This window comes from Anomaloglossus baeobatrachus, unplaced genomic scaffold, assembly GCF_048569485.1.
Source record: "Anomaloglossus baeobatrachus isolate aAnoBae1 unplaced genomic scaffold, aAnoBae1.hap1 Scaffold_3994, whole genome shotgun sequence".
NCBI classification, from domain to species: domain Eukaryota; kingdom Metazoa; phylum Chordata; class Amphibia; order Anura; family Aromobatidae; genus Anomaloglossus; species Anomaloglossus baeobatrachus.
Genome location: NW_027443331.1, coordinates 32,117 through 49,221, shown reverse-complemented (window position 1 = coordinate 49,221; position 17,105 = coordinate 32,117). Strand labels below are relative to the sequence as shown.

The 17,105-nt window shown below is 46.7% G+C and overlaps 10 non-coding genes and 1 pseudogene across 10 annotated transcripts; all 11 read right to left on the bottom strand.

Annotated features, from left to right (window-relative positions):
- On the bottom strand, positions 1 to 107 carry LOC142276580 (U2 spliceosomal RNA; annotated as a pseudogene; the record flags this gene model as incomplete).
- A 1,387-nt stretch (positions 108 to 1,494) lies between these two features.
- On the bottom strand, positions 1,495 to 1,685 carry LOC142276577 (U2 spliceosomal RNA). The gene has a single exon (XR_012740008.1). It is a non-coding gene; the product is annotated as a U2 spliceosomal RNA (small nuclear RNA).
- A 1,387-nt stretch (positions 1,686 to 3,072) lies between these two features.
- Positions 3,073 to 3,263, bottom strand: LOC142276576 (U2 spliceosomal RNA). Its single transcript, XR_012740007.1, has one exon. It is a non-coding gene; the product is annotated as a U2 spliceosomal RNA (small nuclear RNA).
- Positions 3,264 to 4,650: 1,387 nt separating this feature from the next.
- Positions 4,651 to 4,841, bottom strand: LOC142276575 (U2 spliceosomal RNA). Its single transcript, XR_012740006.1, has one exon. It is a non-coding gene; the product is annotated as a U2 spliceosomal RNA (small nuclear RNA).
- A 1,387-nt stretch (positions 4,842 to 6,228) lies between these two features.
- Positions 6,229 to 6,419, bottom strand: LOC142276573 (U2 spliceosomal RNA). The gene has a single exon (XR_012740004.1). It is a non-coding gene; the product is annotated as a U2 spliceosomal RNA (small nuclear RNA).
- Positions 6,420 to 7,806: 1,387 nt separating this feature from the next.
- LOC142276572 (U2 spliceosomal RNA) lies at positions 7,807 to 7,997 on the bottom strand. The gene has a single exon (XR_012740003.1). It is a non-coding gene; the product is annotated as a U2 spliceosomal RNA (small nuclear RNA).
- Positions 7,998 to 9,384: 1,387 nt separating this feature from the next.
- LOC142276571 (U2 spliceosomal RNA) lies at positions 9,385 to 9,575 on the bottom strand. Its single transcript, XR_012740002.1, has one exon. It is a non-coding gene; the product is annotated as a U2 spliceosomal RNA (small nuclear RNA).
- Positions 9,576 to 10,962: 1,387 nt separating this feature from the next.
- LOC142276569 (U2 spliceosomal RNA) lies at positions 10,963 to 11,153 on the bottom strand. The gene has a single exon (XR_012740001.1). It is a non-coding gene; the product is annotated as a U2 spliceosomal RNA (small nuclear RNA).
- Positions 11,154 to 12,540: 1,387 nt separating this feature from the next.
- Positions 12,541 to 12,731, bottom strand: LOC142276568 (U2 spliceosomal RNA). Its single transcript, XR_012740000.1, has one exon. It is a non-coding gene; the product is annotated as a U2 spliceosomal RNA (small nuclear RNA).
- Positions 12,732 to 14,118: 1,387 nt separating this feature from the next.
- Positions 14,119 to 14,312, bottom strand: LOC142276579 (U2 spliceosomal RNA). Its single transcript, XR_012740010.1, has one exon. It is a non-coding gene; the product is annotated as a U2 spliceosomal RNA (small nuclear RNA).
- Positions 14,313 to 16,501: 2,189 nt separating this feature from the next.
- On the bottom strand, positions 16,502 to 16,692 carry LOC142276567 (U2 spliceosomal RNA). The gene has a single exon (XR_012739999.1). It is a non-coding gene; the product is annotated as a U2 spliceosomal RNA (small nuclear RNA).
- Positions 16,693 to 17,105: the final 413 nt, after the last annotated feature.

Here is a 17,105-nt window from a genome sequence, read left to right as displayed (position 1 = left end):
TCTAAAAATCCATTTAATATATGGTCCCCAGATAGGGGACGTATCAGATATTAAACTGATAAGAACAGATACTACACTTGATCTTAGCCAAAAGGCCGAGAAGCGATAACCAGAATTGGTTTGGGCCTCGAGTGGCACCCTGGCCTATGCCGGACACATCTTAGGGAGAGAGAGCGAGAGGGAGACAAACCCACGCCTACACAAGACATTTTGTCACCCAAGCCAACCCTTGAAAAGGCTGCTTTGCAGAGCCAAAACAAGAAGAATGGTGCGTTTTGCAGCCGCCGCCCACTGCAATGAATCTGAATAACTCCTCCTTTAGGGCGCAAGCAACTCCCCTCCCCCTTGCAGTCTTTCCAATTCACGATACAAAAAGACGGACAGGACAGGTTGCCTGACTTTCCGTCACTGCCACCCTTTGCCATCCTTACCCGTAGAAAGCCCTTTCATCATCCCCAAACCCTAATCTTTTCCCTTTCCTTCCCAGCCCCCAAACCCTGCCCTCTGTACCTTTCTCACCACCCGCTTCCCTTCTCCTGTCATCCCCCTACCACCCGGGAAAAAAAGAGATTGCCCCCTCCTTCCACTAGCCCACCCTCCCACCCAAAGAACAACTTCTTCTGCGCAGCTTGTTTTCTAGGCAGCAGCGCTATTGTGATGTCATCGGGGGGCATTGTGACAAGCCGCCAGTGTTCCGTCTCTTCATGTTGTGCACAGTTCAAACGGAAAATACATCAACAGGCAGACTACAGAAAAGCTTACTATCAAAGGTTAGAGGGGGGCTTTCTCAGAGGGCTTTTTACAGTTTTTCTATTCCCAATTAGCCGTTTAAGTGTACTTATTGAAAGTAGTAATTCTTTCATAGGCCGCCCTTTCTTAGTATTTGACGTTCCTTATATTGCGGTATGAGGCTTCGCAGTAGGTTGCAAACATTCATCACCCATGACTTTCCCCAATTGAGCTCAGAAGCTCAATGTCTATCATGACCTCTCTTTTAGAATGTCCAAGAGCAAGCAAACTATTCCTCCAGGAGAGGGCGCCAACAGACTACTAAAGAGATCATCATTACTCAAAGAAAACCCCAAAAACCAATGCATGATAGGAATAAACAGGTAACTTTCTTTGGAGTGGAAGCGGAGAGATCGCACCAGATGCCAATTCTAGATGTTATCACACCTGTGGTCACTGCAGCAGCAGGTGAATCCACTTTGTCCAAAAGGGATCTATTCCATTCAATTGCAAATGATCTAGATAAGACAGAGAACTGCAGCACGGGGACATAGCCGAGTTGGTCAGGTTGAGTGGTGATGAGTTTGCTATTTGGATGAATAAAGAAAGTCAAAAGTGTGAAAGATAAAAAACAAAAGGAGGAAGTGTGAAAAGTGAATGGGCCAAATTGAGGTGCATATGAAGACGTATGCTTTCTTCCAATTCATTAAATCGGGCTAATATGAATCAGGTGAATTGAGTTCTGCTTTTGGAAACTGGGTTAAGAAGGGGTGCACCGTTCCTGGAGGTACTGCAATACCAGGTCAATGCGTGGAGTGGACAGAGCAAGCTCTTTTTCCATCTCCCTGTTCTAAAAATCCATTTAATATATGGTCCCCAGATAGGGGACGTATCAGATATTAAACTGATAAGAACAGATACTACACTTGATCTTAGCCAAAAGGCCGAGAAGCGATAACCAGAATTGGTTTGGGCCTCGAGTGGCACCCTGGCCTATGCCGGACACATCTTAGGGAGAGAGAGCGAGAGGGAGACAAACCCACGCCTACACAAGACATTTTGTCACCCAAGCCAACCCTTGAAAAGGCTGCTTTGCAGAGCCAAAACAAGAAGAATGGTGCGTTTTGCAGCCGCCGCCCACTGCAATGAATCTGAATAACTCCTCCTTTAGGGCGCAAGCAACTCCCCTCCCCCTTGCAGTCTTTCCAATTCACGATACAAAAAGACGGACAGGACAGGTTGCCTGACTTTCCGTCACTGCCACCCTTTGCCATCCTTACCCGTAGAAAGCCCTTTCATCATCCCCAAACCCTAATCTTTTCCCTTTCCTTCCCAGCCCCCAAACCCTGCCCTCTGTACCTTTCTCACCACCCGCTTCCCTTCTCCTGTCATCCCCCTACCACCCGGGAAAAAAAGAGATTGCCCCCTCCTTCCACTAGCCCACCCTCCCACCCAAAGAACAACTTCTTCTGCGCAGCTTGTTTTCTAGGCAGCAGCGCTATTGTGATGTCATCGGGGGGCATTGTGACAAGCCGCCAGTGTTCCGTCTCTTCATGTTGTGCACAGTTCAAACGGAAAATACATCAACAGGCAGACTACAGAAAAGCTTACTATCAAAGGTTAGAGGGGGGCTTTCTCAGAGGGCTTTTTACAGTTTTTCTATTCCCAATTAGCCGTTTAAGTGTACTTATTGAAAGTAGTAATTCTTTCATAGGCCGCCCTTTCTTAGTATTTGACGTTCCTTATATTGCGGTATGAGGCTTCGCAGTAGGTTGCAAACATTCATCACCCATGACTTTCCCCAATTGAGCTCAGAAGCTCAATGTCTATCATGACCTCTCTTTTAGAATGTCCAAGAGCAAGCAAACTATTCCTCCAGGAGAGGGCGCCAACAGACTACTAAAGAGATCATCATTACTCAAAGAAAACCCCAAAAACCAATGCATGATAGGAATAAACAGGTAACTTTCTTTGGAGTGGAAGCGGAGAGATCGCACCAGATGCCAATTCTAGATGTTATCACACCTGTGGTCACTGCAGCAGCAGGTGAATCCACTTTGTCCAAAAGGGATCTATTCCATTCAATTGCAAATGATCTAGATAAGACAGAGAACTGCAGCACGGGGACATAGCCGAGTTGGTCAGGTTGAGTGGTGATGAGTTTGCTATTTGGATGAATAAAGAAAGTCAAAAGTGTGAAAGATAAAAAACAAAAGGAGGAAGTGTGAAAAGTGAATGGGCCAAATTGAGGTGCATATGAAGACGTATGCTTTCTTCCAATTCATTAAATCGGGCTAATATGAATCAGGTGAATTGAGTTCTGCTTTTGGAAACTGGGTTAAGAAGGGGTGCACCGTTCCTGGAGGTACTGCAATACCAGGTCAATGCGTGGAGTGGACAGAGCAAGCTCTTTTTCCATCTCCCTGTTCTAAAAATCCATTTAATATATGGTCCCCAGATAGGGGACGTATCAGATATTAAACTGATAAGAACAGATACTACACTTGATCTTAGCCAAAAGGCCGAGAAGCGATAACCAGAATTGGTTTGGGCCTCGAGTGGCACCCTGGCCTATGCCGGACACATCTTAGGGAGAGAGAGCGAGAGGGAGACAAACCCACGCCTACACAAGACATTTTGTCACCCAAGCCAACCCTTGAAAAGGCTGCTTTGCAGAGCCAAAACAAGAAGAATGGTGCGTTTTGCAGCCGCCGCCCACTGCAATGAATCTGAATAACTCCTCCTTTAGGGCGCAAGCAACTCCCCTCCCCCTTGCAGTCTTTCCAATTCACGATACAAAAAGACGGACAGGACAGGTTGCCTGACTTTCCGTCACTGCCACCCTTTGCCATCCTTACCCGTAGAAAGCCCTTTCATCATCCCCAAACCCTAATCTTTTCCCTTTCCTTCCCAGCCCCCAAACCCTGCCCTCTGTACCTTTCTCACCACCCGCTTCCCTTCTCCTGTCATCCCCCTACCACCCGGGAAAAAAAGAGATTGCCCCCTCCTTCCACTAGCCCACCCTCCCACCCAAAGAACAACTTCTTCTGCGCAGCTTGTTTTCTAGGCAGCAGCGCTATTGTGATGTCATCGGGGGGCATTGTGACAAGCCGCCAGTGTTCCGTCTCTTCATGTTGTGCACAGTTCAAACGGAAAATACATCAACAGGCAGACTACAGAAAAGCTTACTATCAAAGGTTAGAGGGGGGCTTTCTCAGAGGGCTTTTTACAGTTTTTCTATTCCCAATTAGCCGTTTAAGTGTACTTATTGAAAGTAGTAATTCTTTCATAGGCCGCCCTTTCTTAGTATTTGACGTTCCTTATATTGCGGTATGAGGCTTCGCAGTAGGTTGCAAACATTCATCACCCATGACTTTCCCCAATTGAGCTCAGAAGCTCAATGTCTATCATGACCTCTCTTTTAGAATGTCCAAGAGCAAGCAAACTATTCCTCCAGGAGAGGGCGCCAACAGACTACTAAAGAGATCATCATTACTCAAAGAAAACCCCAAAAACCAATGCATGATAGGAATAAACAGGTAACTTTCTTTGGAGTGGAAGCGGAGAGATCGCACCAGATGCCAATTCTAGATGTTATCACACCTGTGGTCACTGCAGCAGCAGGTGAATCCACTTTGTCCAAAAGGGATCTATTCCATTCAATTGCAAATGATCTAGATAAGACAGAGAACTGCAGCACGGGGACATAGCCGAGTTGGTCAGGTTGAGTGGTGATGAGTTTGCTATTTGGATGAATAAAGAAAGTCAAAAGTGTGAAAGATAAAAAACAAAAGGAGGAAGTGTGAAAAGTGAATGGGCCAAATTGAGGTGCATATGAAGACGTATGCTTTCTTCCAATTCATTAAATCGGGCTAATATGAATCAGGTGAATTGAGTTCTGCTTTTGGAAACTGGGTTAAGAAGGGGTGCACCGTTCCTGGAGGTACTGCAATACCAGGTCAATGCGTGGAGTGGACAGAGCAAGCTCTTTTTCCATCTCCCTGTTCTAAAAATCCATTTAATATATGGTCCCCAGATAGGGGACGTATCAGATATTAAACTGATAAGAACAGATACTACACTTGATCTTAGCCAAAAGGCCGAGAAGCGATAACCAGAATTGGTTTGGGCCTCGAGTGGCACCCTGGCCTATGCCGGACACATCTTAGGGAGAGAGAGCGAGAGGGAGACAAACCCACGCCTACACAAGACATTTTGTCACCCAAGCCAACCCTTGAAAAGGCTGCTTTGCAGAGCCAAAACAAGAAGAATGGTGCGTTTTGCAGCCGCCGCCCACTGCAATGAATCTGAATAACTCCTCCTTTAGGGCGCAAGCAACTCCCCTCCCCCTTGCAGTCTTTCCAATTCACGATACAAAAAGACGGACAGGACAGGTTGCCTGACTTTCCGTCACTGCCACCCTTTGCCATCCTTACCCGTAGAAAGCCCTTTCATCATCCCCAAACCCTAATCTTTTCCCTTTCCTTCCCAGCCCCCAAACCCTGCCCTCTGTACCTTTCTCACCACCCGCTTCCCTTCTCCTGTCATCCCCCTACCACCCGGGAAAAAAAGAGATTGCCCCCTCCTTCCACTAGCCCACCCTCCCACCCAAAGAACAACTTCTTCTGCGCAGCTTGTTTTCTAGGCAGCAGCGCTATTGTGATGTCATCGGGGGGCATTGTGACAAGCCGCCAGTGTTCCGTCTCTTCATGTTGTGCACAGTTCAAACGGAAAATACATCAACAGGCAGACTACAGAAAAGCTTACTATCAAAGGTTAGAGGGGGGCTTTCTCAGAGGGCTTTTTACAGTTTTTCTATTCCCAATTAGCCGTTTAAGTGTACTTATTGAAAGTAGTAATTCTTTCATAGGCCGCCCTTTCTTAGTATTTGACGTTCCTTATATTGCGGTATGAGGCTTCGCAGTAGGTTGCAAACATTCATCACCCATGACTTTCCCCAATTGAGCTCAGAAGCTCAATGTCTATCATGACCTCTCTTTTAGAATGTCCAAGAGCAAGCAAACTATTCCTCCAGGAGAGGGCGCCAACAGACTACTAAAGAGATCATCATTACTCAAAGAAAACCCCAAAAACCAATGCATGATAGGAATAAACAGGTAACTTTCTTTGGAGTGGAAGCGGAGAGATCGCACCAGATGCCAATTCTAGATGTTATCACACCTGTGGTCACTGCAGCAGCAGGTGAATCCACTTTGTCCAAAAGGGATCTATTCCATTCAATTGCAAATGATCTAGATAAGACAGAGAACTGCAGCACGGGGACATAGCCGAGTTGGTCAGGTTGAGTGGTGATGAGTTTGCTATTTGGATGAATAAAGAAAGTCAAAAGTGTGAAAGATAAAAAACAAAAGGAGGAAGTGTGAAAAGTGAATGGGCCAAATTGAGGTGCATATGAAGACGTATGCTTTCTTCCAATTCATTAAATCGGGCTAATATGAATCAGGTGAATTGAGTTCTGCTTTTGGAAACTGGGTTAAGAAGGGGTGCACCGTTCCTGGAGGTACTGCAATACCAGGTCAATGCGTGGAGTGGACAGAGCAAGCTCTTTTTCCATCTCCCTGTTCTAAAAATCCATTTAATATATGGTCCCCAGATAGGGGACGTATCAGATATTAAACTGATAAGAACAGATACTACACTTGATCTTAGCCAAAAGGCCGAGAAGCGATAACCAGAATTGGTTTGGGCCTCGAGTGGCACCCTGGCCTATGCCGGACACATCTTAGGGAGAGAGAGCGAGAGGGAGACAAACCCACGCCTACACAAGACATTTTGTCACCCAAGCCAACCCTTGAAAAGGCTGCTTTGCAGAGCCAAAACAAGAAGAATGGTGCGTTTTGCAGCCGCCGCCCACTGCAATGAATCTGAATAACTCCTCCTTTAGGGCGCAAGCAACTCCCCTCCCCCTTGCAGTCTTTCCAATTCACGATACAAAAAGACGGACAGGACAGGTTGCCTGACTTTCCGTCACTGCCACCCTTTGCCATCCTTACCCGTAGAAAGCCCTTTCATCATCCCCAAACCCTAATCTTTTCCCTTTCCTTCCCAGCCCCCAAACCCTGCCCTCTGTACCTTTCTCACCACCCGCTTCCCTTCTCCTGTCATCCCCCTACCACCCGGGAAAAAAAGAGATTGCCCCCTCCTTCCACTAGCCCACCCTCCCACCCAAAGAACAACTTCTTCTGCGCAGCTTGTTTTCTAGGCAGCAGCGCTATTGTGATGTCATCGGGGGGCATTGTGACAAGCCGCCAGTGTTCCGTCTCTTCATGTTGTGCACAGTTCAAACGGAAAATACATCAACAGGCAGACTACAGAAAAGCTTACTATCAAAGGTTAGAGGGGGGCTTTCTCAGAGGGCTTTTTACAGTTTTTCTATTCCCAATTAGCCGTTTAAGTGTACTTATTGAAAGTAGTAATTCTTTCATAGGCCGCCCTTTCTTAGTATTTGACGTTCCTTATATTGCGGTATGAGGCTTCGCAGTAGGTTGCAAACATTCATCACCCATGACTTTCCCCAATTGAGCTCAGAAGCTCAATGTCTATCATGACCTCTCTTTTAGAATGTCCAAGAGCAAGCAAACTATTCCTCCAGGAGAGGGCGCCAACAGACTACTAAAGAGATCATCATTACTCAAAGAAAACCCCAAAAACCAATGCATGATAGGAATAAACAGGTAACTTTCTTTGGAGTGGAAGCGGAGAGATCGCACCAGATGCCAATTCTAGATGTTATCACACCTGTGGTCACTGCAGCAGCAGGTGAATCCACTTTGTCCAAAAGGGATCTATTCCATTCAATTGCAAATGATCTAGATAAGACAGAGAACTGCAGCACGGGGACATAGCCGAGTTGGTCAGGTTGAGTGGTGATGAGTTTGCTATTTGGATGAATAAAGAAAGTCAAAAGTGTGAAAGATAAAAAACAAAAGGAGGAAGTGTGAAAAGTGAATGGGCCAAATTGAGGTGCATATGAAGACGTATGCTTTCTTCCAATTCATTAAATCGGGCTAATATGAATCAGGTGAATTGAGTTCTGCTTTTGGAAACTGGGTTAAGAAGGGGTGCACCGTTCCTGGAGGTACTGCAATACCAGGTCAATGCGTGGAGTGGACAGAGCAAGCTCTTTTTCCATCTCCCTGTTCTAAAAATCCATTTAATATATGGTCCCCAGATAGGGGACGTATCAGATATTAAACTGATAAGAACAGATACTACACTTGATCTTAGCCAAAAGGCCGAGAAGCGATAACCAGAATTGGTTTGGGCCTCGAGTGGCACCCTGGCCTATGCCGGACACATCTTAGGGAGAGAGAGCGAGAGGGAGACAAACCCACGCCTACACAAGACATTTTGTCACCCAAGCCAACCCTTGAAAAGGCTGCTTTGCAGAGCCAAAACAAGAAGAATGGTGCGTTTTGCAGCCGCCGCCCACTGCAATGAATCTGAATAACTCCTCCTTTAGGGCGCAAGCAACTCCCCTCCCCCTTGCAGTCTTTCCAATTCACGATACAAAAAGACGGACAGGACAGGTTGCCTGACTTTCCGTCACTGCCACCCTTTGCCATCCTTACCCGTAGAAAGCCCTTTCATCATCCCCAAACCCTAATCTTTTCCCTTTCCTTCCCAGCCCCCAAACCCTGCCCTCTGTACCTTTCTCACCACCCGCTTCCCTTCTCCTGTCATCCCCCTACCACCCGGGAAAAAAAGAGATTGCCCCCTCCTTCCACTAGCCCACCCTCCCACCCAAAGAACAACTTCTTCTGCGCAGCTTGTTTTCTAGGCAGCAGCGCTATTGTGATGTCATCGGGGGGCATTGTGACAAGCCGCCAGTGTTCCGTCTCTTCATGTTGTGCACAGTTCAAACGGAAAATACATCAACAGGCAGACTACAGAAAAGCTTACTATCAAAGGTTAGAGGGGGGCTTTCTCAGAGGGCTTTTTACAGTTTTTCTATTCCCAATTAGCCGTTTAAGTGTACTTATTGAAAGTAGTAATTCTTTCATAGGCCGCCCTTTCTTAGTATTTGACGTTCCTTATATTGCGGTATGAGGCTTCGCAGTAGGTTGCAAACATTCATCACCCATGACTTTCCCCAATTGAGCTCAGAAGCTCAATGTCTATCATGACCTCTCTTTTAGAATGTCCAAGAGCAAGCAAACTATTCCTCCAGGAGAGGGCGCCAACAGACTACTAAAGAGATCATCATTACTCAAAGAAAACCCCAAAAACCAATGCATGATAGGAATAAACAGGTAACTTTCTTTGGAGTGGAAGCGGAGAGATCGCACCAGATGCCAATTCTAGATGTTATCACACCTGTGGTCACTGCAGCAGCAGGTGAATCCACTTTGTCCAAAAGGGATCTATTCCATTCAATTGCAAATGATCTAGATAAGACAGAGAACTGCAGCACGGGGACATAGCCGAGTTGGTCAGGTTGAGTGGTGATGAGTTTGCTATTTGGATGAATAAAGAAAGTCAAAAGTGTGAAAGATAAAAAACAAAAGGAGGAAGTGTGAAAAGTGAATGGGCCAAATTGAGGTGCATATGAAGACGTATGCTTTCTTCCAATTCATTAAATCGGGCTAATATGAATCAGGTGAATTGAGTTCTGCTTTTGGAAACTGGGTTAAGAAGGGGTGCACCGTTCCTGGAGGTACTGCAATACCAGGTCAATGCGTGGAGTGGACAGAGCAAGCTCTTTTTCCATCTCCCTGTTCTAAAAATCCATTTAATATATGGTCCCCAGATAGGGGACGTATCAGATATTAAACTGATAAGAACAGATACTACACTTGATCTTAGCCAAAAGGCCGAGAAGCGATAACCAGAATTGGTTTGGGCCTCGAGTGGCACCCTGGCCTATGCCGGACACATCTTAGGGAGAGAGAGCGAGAGGGAGACAAACCCACGCCTACACAAGACATTTTGTCACCCAAGCCAACCCTTGAAAAGGCTGCTTTGCAGAGCCAAAACAAGAAGAATGGTGCGTTTTGCAGCCGCCGCCCACTGCAATGAATCTGAATAACTCCTCCTTTAGGGCGCAAGCAACTCCCCTCCCCCTTGCAGTCTTTCCAATTCACGATACAAAAAGACGGACAGGACAGGTTGCCTGACTTTCCGTCACTGCCACCCTTTGCCATCCTTACCCGTAGAAAGCCCTTTCATCATCCCCAAACCCTAATCTTTTCCCTTTCCTTCCCAGCCCCCAAACCCTGCCCTCTGTACCTTTCTCACCACCCGCTTCCCTTCTCCTGTCATCCCCCTACCACCCGGGAAAAAAAGAGATTGCCCCCTCCTTCCACTAGCCCACCCTCCCACCCAAAGAACAACTTCTTCTGCGCAGCTTGTTTTCTAGGCAGCAGCGCTATTGTGATGTCATCGGGGGGCATTGTGACAAGCCGCCAGTGTTCCGTCTCTTCATGTTGTGCACAGTTCAAACGGAAAATACATCAACAGGCAGACTACAGAAAAGCTTACTATCAAAGGTTAGAGGGGGGCTTTCTCAGAGGGCTTTTTACAGTTTTTCTATTCCCAATTAGCCGTTTAAGTGTACTTATTGAAAGTAGTAATTCTTTCATAGGCCGCCCTTTCTTAGTATTTGACGTTCCTTATATTGCGGTATGAGGCTTCGCAGTAGGTTGCAAACATTCATCACCCATGACTTTCCCCAATTGAGCTCAGAAGCTCAATGTCTATCATGACCTCTCTTTTAGAATGTCCAAGAGCAAGCAAACTATTCCTCCAGGAGAGGGCGCCAACAGACTACTAAAGAGATCATCATTACTCAAAGAAAACCCCAAAAACCAATGCATGATAGGAATAAACAGGTAACTTTCTTTGGAGTGGAAGCGGAGAGATCGCACCAGATGCCAATTCTAGATGTTATCACACCTGTGGTCACTGCAGCAGCAGGTGAATCCACTTTGTCCAAAAGGGATCTATTCCATTCAATTGCAAATGATCTAGATAAGACAGAGAACTGCAGCACGGGGACATAGCCGAGTTGGTCAGGTTGAGTGGTGATGAGTTTGCTATTTGGATGAATAAAGAAAGTCAAAAGTGTGAAAGATAAAAAACAAAAGGAGGAAGTGTGAAAAGTGAATGGGCCAAATTGAGGTGCATATGAAGACGTATGCTTTCTTCCAATTCATTAAATCGGGCTAATATGAATCAGGTGAATTGAGTTCTGCTTTTGGAAACTGGGTTAAGAAGGGGTGCACCGTTCCTGGAGGTACTGCAATACCAGGTCAATGCGTGGAGTGGACAGAGCAAGCTCTTTTTCCATCTCCCTGTTCTAAAAATCCATTTAATATATGGTCCCCAGATAGGGGACGTATCAGATATTAAACTGATAAGAACAGATACTACACTTGATCTTAGCCAAAAGGCCGAGAAGCGATAACCAGAATTGGTTTGGGCCTCGAGTGGCACCCTGGCCTATGCCGGACACATCTTAGGGAGAGAGAGCGAGAGGGAGACAAACCCACGCCTACACAAGACATTTTGTCACCCAAGCCAACCCTTGAAAAGGCTGCTTTGCAGAGCCAAAACAAGAAGAATGGTGCGTTTTGCAGCCGCCGCCCACTGCAATGAATCTGAATAACTCCTCCTTTAGGGCGCAAGCAACTCCCCTCCCCCTTGCAGTCTTTCCAATTCACGATACAAAAAGACGGACAGGACAGGTTGCCTGACTTTCCGTCACTGCCACCCTTTGCCATCCTTACCCGTAGAAAGCCCTTTCATCATCCCCAAACCCTAATCTTTTCCCTTTCCTTCCCAGCCCCCAAACCCTGCCCTCTGTACCTTTCTCACCACCCGCTTCCCTTCTCCTGTCATCCCCCTACCACCCGGGAAAAAAAGAGATTGCCCCCTCCTTCCACTAGCCCACCCTCCCACCCAAAGAACAACTTCTTCTGCGCAGCTTGTTTTCTAGGCAGCAGCGCTATTGTGATGTCATCGGGGGGCATTGTGACAAGCCGCCAGTGTTCCGTCTCTTCATGTTGTGCACAGTTCAAACGGAAAATACATCAACAGGCAGACTACAGAAAAGCTTACTATCAAAGGTTAGAGGGGGGCTTTCTCAGAGGGCTTTTTACAGTTTTTCTATTCCCAATTAGCCGTTTAAGTGTACTTATTGAAAGTAGTAATTCTTTCATAGGCCGCCCTTTCTTAGTATTTGACGTTCCTTATATTGCGGTATGAGGCTTCGCAGTAGGTTGCAAACATTCATCACCCATGACTTTCCCCAATTGAGCTCAGAAGCTCAATGTCTATCATGACCTCTCTTTTAGAATGTCCAAGAGCAAGCAAACTATTCCTCCAGGAGAGGGCGCCAACAGACTACTAAAGAGATCATCATTACTCAAAGAAAACCCCAAAAACCAATGCATGATAGGAATAAACAGGTAACTTTCTTTGGAGTGGAAGCGGAGAGATCGCACCAGATGCCAATTCTAGATGTTATCACACCTGTGGTCACTGCAGCAGCAGGTGAATCCACTTTGTCCAAAAGGGATCTATTCCATTCAATTGCAAATGATCTAGATAAGACAGAGAACTGCAGCACGGGGACATAGCCGAGTTGGTCAGGTTGAGTGGTGATGAGTTTGCTATTTGGATGAATAAAGAAAGTCAAAAGTGTGAAAGATAAAAAACAAAAGGAGGAAGTGTGAAAAGTGAATGGGCCAAATTGAGGTGCATATGAAGACGTATGCTTTCTTCCAATTCATTAAATCGGGCTAATATGAATCAGGTGAATTGAGTTCTGCTTTTGGAAACTGGGTTAAGAAGGGGTGCACCGTTCCTGGAGGTACTGCAATACCAGGTCAATGCGTGGAGTGGACAGAGCAAGCTCTTTTTCCATCTCCCTGTTCTAAAAATCCATTTAATATATGGTCCCCAGATAGGGGACGTATCAGATATTAAACTGATAAGAACAGATACTACACTTGATCTTAGCCAAAAGGCCGAGAAGCGATAACCAGAATTGGTTTGGGCCTCGAGTGGCACCCTGGCCTATGCCGGACACATCTTAGGGAGAGAGAGCGAGAGGGAGACAAACCCACGCCTACACAAGACATTTTGTCACCCAAGCCAACCCTTGAAAAGGCTGCTTTGCAGAGCCAAAACAAGAAGAATGGTGCGTTTTGCAGCCGCCGCCCACTGCAATGAATCTGAATAACTCCTCCTTTAGGGCGCAAGCAACTCCCCTCCCCCTTGCAGTCTTTCCAATTCACGATACAAAAAGACGGACAGGACAGGTTGCCTGACTTTCCGTCACTGCCACCCTTTGCCATCCTTACCCGTAGAAAGCCCTTTCATCATCCCCAAACCCTAATCTTTTCCCTTTCCTTCCCAGCCCCCAAACCCTGCCCTCTGTACCTTTCTCACCACCCGCTTCCCTTCTCCTGTCATCCCCCTACCACCCGGGAAAAAAAGAGATTGCCCCCTCCTTCCACTAGCCCACCCTCCCACCCAAAGAACAACTTCTTCTGCGCAGCTTGTTTTCTAGGCAGCAGCGCTATTGTGATGTCATCGGGGGGCATTGTGACAAGCCGCCAGTGTTCCGTCTCTTCATGTTGTGCACAGTTCAAACGGAAAATACATCAACAGGCAGACTACAGAAAAGCTTACTATCAAAGGTTAGAGGGGGGCTTTCTCAGAGGGCTTTTTACAGTTTTTCTATTCCCAATTAGCCGTTTAAGTGTACTTATTGAAAGTAGTAATTCTTTCATAGGCCGCCCTTTCTTAGTATTTGACGTTCCTTATATTGCGGTATGAGGCTTCGCAGTAGGTTGCAAACATTCATCACCCATGACTTTCCCCAATTGAGCTCAGAAGCTCAATGTCTATCATGACCTCTCTTTTAGAATGTCCAAGAGCAAGCAAACTATTCCTCCAGGAGAGGGCGCCAACAGACTACTAAAGAGATCATCATTACTCAAAGAAAACCCCAAAAACCAATGCATGATAGGAATAAACAGGTAACTTTCTTTGGAGTGGAAGCGGAGAGATCGCACCAGATGCCAATTCTAGATGTTATCACACCTGTGGTCACTGCAGCAGCAGGTGAATCCACTTTGTCCAAAAGGGATCTATTCCATTCAATTGCAAATGATCTAGATAAGACAGAGAACTGCAGCACGGGGACATAGCCGAGTTGGTCAGGTTGAGTGGTGATGAGTTTGCTATTTGGATGAATAAAGAAAGTCAAAAGTGTGAAAGATAAAAAACAAAAGGAGGAAGTGTGAAAAGTGAATGGGCCAAATTGAGGTGCATATGAAGACGTATGCTTTCTTCCAATTCATTAAATCGGGCTAATATGAATCAGGTGAATTGAGTTCTGCTTTTGGAAACTGGGTTAAGAAGGGGTGCACCGTTCCTGGAGGTACTGCAATACCAGGTCAATGCGTGGAGTGGACAGAGCAAGCTCTTTTTCCATCTCCCTGTTCTAAAAATCCATTTAATATATGGTCCCCAGATAGGGGACGTATCAGATATTAAACTGATAAGAACAGATTTTTTGATTTAATGAAGCTTTCCAAAGCACCACAAAAAATGCATGACCGAAGTCACACCAAAAACAGTGCAAAGGCTAGGATTCGTGTGGACCCCACCGTGAGGAGAGGGTCCCCAAAAATCAACCCCGTCCCTCCGAGCCAGAAGGCCACAGCAAGGGTCAGGGATCTTCGGTGCTCCCCCAAGCCGAAGCCTGGTTGAGCCTTGTCGTTGCTCCCAGCGTCCACCCAGGCATCTTACCCAAGTGGAGTAGAGAGCTACTAGTTGTTGGTTTCGCAGCCGAAACTGCCCGGACCGTCAACCGGTGTTGGTTTCTCAGCCCAAGGCTAACCGGACCTCCAACCGGGTGTTGGTTTCTCAGCCGAAGCTGACCCAGACCTCCAACCGGGTGTTGGTTTCTCAGCCGAAGCTGACCCAGACCTCCAACCGGGTGTTAGTTTCTCAGCCCAAAGCTGACCAGACCTCCGACCGGGATTGTAAAAATTTCCCTTCCTAGCCAGAAGGCCGGGATAGGGTAATATGCTCAAAAAGTATGAAAAGGCAAGGTACGGTGTGCTACAGAGCCCAAGGCTTGCCGGGGTCCCAAGCCAGCAAGCTCAGACTCACTCCAGGGTCGTCAGTCCTGGGGCACGTTGTACCATAGCCCCCCACCCTTACTCAGTTTAATAGCCTCGATCCTGGTAGGGCCATGTTTTCCTCTAGATGAATATACTATCCACCCAGAGTACTAGCAAGCGCAACCTTCCAGTGTGCATTGTATCATTGTACTAAGATGGCCTGGAGCTTAAACCACCTCTTCGAACAACACTACACTTGATCTTAGCCAAAAGGCCGAGAAGCGATAACCAGAATTGGTTTGGGCCTCGAGTGGCACCCTGGCCTATGCCGGACACATCTTAGGGAGAGAGAGCGAGAGGGAGACAAACCCACGCCTACACAAGACATTTTGTCACCCAAGCCAACCCTTGAAAAGGCTGCTTTGCAGAGCCAAAACAAGAAGAATGGTGCGTTTTGCAGCCGCCGCCCACTGCAATGAATCTGAATAACTCCTCCTTTAGGGCGCAAGCAACTCCCCTCCCCCTTGCAGTCTTTCCAATTCACGATACAAAAAGACGGACAGGACAGGTTGCCTGACTTTCCGTCACTGCCACCCTTTGCCATCCTTACCCGTAGAAAGCCCTTTCATCATCCCCAAACCCTAATCTTTTCCCTTTCCTTCCCAGCCCCCAAACCCTGCCCTCTGTACCTTTCTCACCACCCGCTTCCCTTCTCCTGTCATCCCCCTACCACCCGGGAAAAAAAGAGATTGCCCCCTCCTTCCACTAGCCCACCCTCCCACCCAAAGAACAACTTCTTCTGCGCAGCTTGTTTTCTAGGCAGCAGCGCTATTGTGATGTCATCGGGGGGCATTGTGACAAGCCGCCAGTGTTCCGTCTCTTCATGTTGTGCACAGTTCAAACGGAAAATACATCAACAGGCAGACTACAGAAAAGCTTACTATCAAAGGTTAGAGGGGGGCTTTCTCAGAGGGCTTTTTACAGTTTTTCTATTCCCAATTAGCCGTTTAAGTGTACTTATTGAAAGTAGTAATTCTTTCATAGGCCGCCCTTTCTTAGTATTTGACGTTCCTTATATTGCGGTATGAGGCTTCGCAGTAGGTTGCAAACATTCATCACCCATGACTTTCCCCAATTGAGCTCAGAAGCTCAATGTCTATCATGACCTCTCTTTTAGAATGTCCAAGAGCAAGCAAACTATTCCTCCAGGAGAGGGCGCCAACAGACTACTAAAGAGATCATCATTACTCAAAGAAAACCCCAAAAACCAATGCATGATAGGAATAAACAGGTAACTTTCTTTGGAGTGGAAGCGGAGAGATCGCACCAGATGCCAATTCTAGATGTTATCACACCTGTGGTCACTGCAGCAGCAGGTGAATCCACTTTGTCCAAAAGGGATCTATTCCATTCAATTGCAAATGATCTAGATAAGACAGAGAACTGCAGCACGGGGACATAGCCGAGTTGGTCAGGTTGAGTGGTGATGAGTTTGCTATTTGGATGAATAAAGAAAGTCAAAAGTGTGAAAGATAAAAAACAAAAGGAGGAAGTGTGAAAAGTGAATGGGCCAAATTGAGGTGCATATGAAGACGTATGCTTTCTTCCAATTCATTAAATCGGGCTAATATGAATCAGGTGAATTGAGTTCTGCTTTTGGAAACTGGGTTAAGAAGGGGTGCACCGTTCCTGGAGGTACTGCAATACCAGGTCAATGCGTGGAGTGGACAGAGCAAGCTCTTTTTCCATCTCCCTGTTCTAAAAATCCATTTAATATATGGTCCCCAGATAGGGGACGTATCAGATATTAAACTGATAAGAACAGATACTACACTTGATCTTAGCCAAAAGGCCGAGAAGCGATAACCAGAATTGGTTTGGGCCTCGAGTGGCACCCTGGCCTATGCCGGACACATCTTAGGGAGAGAGAGCGAGAGGGAGACAAACCCACGCCTACACAAGACATTTTGTCACCCAAGCCAACCCTTGAAAAGGCTGCTTTGCAGAGCCAAAACAAGAAGAATGGTGCGTTTTGCAGCCGCCGCCCACTGCAATGAATCTGAATAACTCCTCCTTTAGGGCGCAAGCAACTCCCCTCCCCCTTGCAGTCTTTCCAATTCACGATACAAAAAGACGGACAGGACAGGTTGCCTGACTTTCCGTCACTGCCACCCTTTGCCATCCTTACCCGTAGAAAGCCCTTTCATCATCCCCAAACCCTAATCTTTTCCCTTTCCTTCCCAGCCCCCAAACCCTGCCCTCTGTACCTTTCTCACC